Source organism: Asparagus officinalis, chromosome 8, assembly GCF_001876935.1.
Source record: "Asparagus officinalis chromosome 8, Aspof.V1, whole genome shotgun sequence".
Classification (NCBI taxonomy): Eukaryota; Viridiplantae; Streptophyta; class Magnoliopsida; order Asparagales; family Asparagaceae; genus Asparagus; species Asparagus officinalis.
The window spans coordinates 80,793,171-80,796,036 of NC_033801.1; positions in this window are offsets into that span (position 1 = coordinate 80,793,171).

The window sequence follows — 2,866 nt, forward strand, 5'->3', positions numbered from 1 at the left end:
GCCAGGCTTGACTTGTGCATAAGACTTGTCTCGTGCACGGGTCACTGCTGTCGCATACCCCGTATTTTATGATATTCCGCTGTAGTTTCGGGGCGTGACACGTTCGTCCTCTGGAATCGACTTCTCATATGATAAATATTCGTTGGCACCACGGGCGCGGAACCTTTTGGCACTCTTCTTTGAGGCATACCATTTGCGGATGGCTCTCAAGGAAGAGGTATTTAGCTGTTAGCTGAAATTTGAGAAGCAGCTTGGTACCACGTGCAAAAGCTCAAAGAAGTACGAACGTTGGGCATCTTGTACGGCAGCCAGAATTTCGCTCCTTCACATCCCGCTACCGAGTAATACCAAGCTCTTGCTCCTTCATACACATTACTTGTGAACGCAAGAGTAGGGTTTGGATTCCCGACGTAAATCTGATCATAGCCAAATTGCCGAGAAAAGCGATAAGGCTGATATGGTTCAATAAAGCACTTCCTCCATTGTCGAAAGATAAGATAACCAGGGCGAATGTTTATGAGCCACCAAAAGGCACCTCTACTGAGCATGGTGAAAGAATTCGGTCCCGGAGTGTCTTGATGAAGTTCTCCATACGCACCGCCCTCAAAAGCGGGAAACTTGTAAGAAATTTCGTAATTATAGTCCCGCCTAAATATTTCACGGAATTTAACTTGATACCAACCAACCCACTGAGAGGTTTCTAATTACTGAACAAGAGGAGCTGAGGTACCACTTGATTCAGGAGTCGAAATTATCGAAGGGCAGTGTAATACAAACCAAGACACCAAATAAATGTACGGCATCGGCACCCGAGGGGTTGGGGTCTGAATGATAGTCTTCCCGTCGGAGTCTAACTTCTTGACAGCAAAAAACTTGCAAGATAGTTCCCGCAAGCCACTTTGTAAGCAACACACCATGGCTGAAAGAAGATTCAAGGGGCGTCCATAAGCCAAAAGAACAGCGGGGTATAAGACCTCTACTGTAATAGCATCCACCGGTCTTGTGGGCACCACGCAACGCTTCAACCAAAGTGTCAGAAAACTAGCGAACAAAGCCATGTCAGAGATGGGGACTTCTGCCTGATAGTGGAAGCTTTCGAACGTGGTGAACGCTGGAATGCCATCCTCCTCTACCTCGCAAGTATTATGAGAAGTTGTGTCATTGATGCGTTCCGTGATCTCCTCGAGAGTACTGGTGGCTAAACGAGTCACCTCAGTTTCCTTGTCCCATAGATTTTGGAAAAGATAGTCCGCCCACTGTCCTTGTTTTACGCCGCCTGCTCTTTTCCTAGTAGTTTGCGCACATATCTGAAAATGGCACATCAATTTCCAATAAGTGTTGTAGATTTCGGGAGCACCATTCTTCAGAATCTCTAATTCCCTATTTTCGGGAACAAACTCTTCATACGACAACTCACCAAAAGACAATCCGAAAATCTCAAACATCTCATGAAGAGCGAAGCCTAATTCACCAACTGGGGTGAAAAAAGTGCCGGTGTGAAGATTGTAGAATTCCAGCATAGCAAAGAGTCCGCTGTAATTTGGAGAAATTCCGTATCGGGTGGCCATTATTGGAACCTTTAACTCCGAAATCCGCAAAGGTTCTTCTAGCTCCTCCAAGACGAAATTTATCATCCGGGCCGACCAGTCTGTATCACTGGAGTGAACCTATGTAGGAACCCTAAAATCCTGAGCAGGGAACTCTCCTTTGACAGAGATAAATTTTCTAATGAACACCTCCGCCAACTTAGCAGATTCTCCAACAGGATGCTCTTTCTAGAATAAACCCAGTTTTAAAGCCATAAAATTATTGAACCCAGCCAGATGAGTGCCCCGATGAGTGATGTGCCCCGTAGCAACACCGCCTTGGTCCTGAACGAGTTCCCAATTCATCGACCGCGGGATAGAAGCGCACTGATAATAAGAGATTGGCCACATCCGCTCCAAATTGGGAAGGAAAAGACGACGGTTGTTGACGACCTTCAGCCATTTGTAATTCCCCCCGGACATTCGCTTAGGATCCATTTTTACAGAATCCCCGAAGAGGAAGGATGGCTTCTTTAAAATCTCACGCTCTGCGGTTTCGAATTTAGCATCCGTAACCAAAGACCTGAGAGTTTCGGGAAAAGCCTGAGTAATGAGTTTCGCCCGCTCTTTGTGGGTGTCCTGGAATATTGGAAACTTGAAGGCAAAGCTGAAGATTGTATTCTTCACCGCACGACCGAAGTAGTAGTTGAAGGAAAGAGGCTCGTTGGAGTAGCACACTACAAAAAGAAAACAATCAATCAGAAGAAGTCTAATACAAGAATGCAAGGTTTAAACCTGCGTCCGGATCTTTAAACACAGGGTTTGAACCCGTATCTAAAATTTTAAATGCAAGGATTAGACCCGCGTTCGGATCTTTAAACGCAGGATCTAAACCCGCACCCAAATTTTAAACGCAAGGTTCGGACCTGCGTCCGGATCCTTAAACACAAGGTCTCAACCCGCATCCGAAATTTTAAACGTAGGATCTGAACCTGCGTTGAAATTTTATGAACGATGGAGCTAGCCATGCGTTTTCTTAAAATTGATAAACGCTGAGAATTATCTCTCGAGTTTAAGGATGGAATACAGATCGCCAATCAAGGGTTGAAGATGAGAGATCTATCAAAGCAACTTACAATGGCTCAATCTTACCATTAGTTGAGGAAATTGGAGACGAAGGCGTAGTGATTTGATCATCCCCGGAGGTTCTATCCAAAGGAACACCCTGAGCTTGGACGATCTTCGATTTGGAAGCCATTTTCTTCTTGGGGCCCATTCCAATTGTGGCGAGGAAGATAAAGACTGGCGGACGAGGTATTTAGGAATTAATCCTTTCCTCT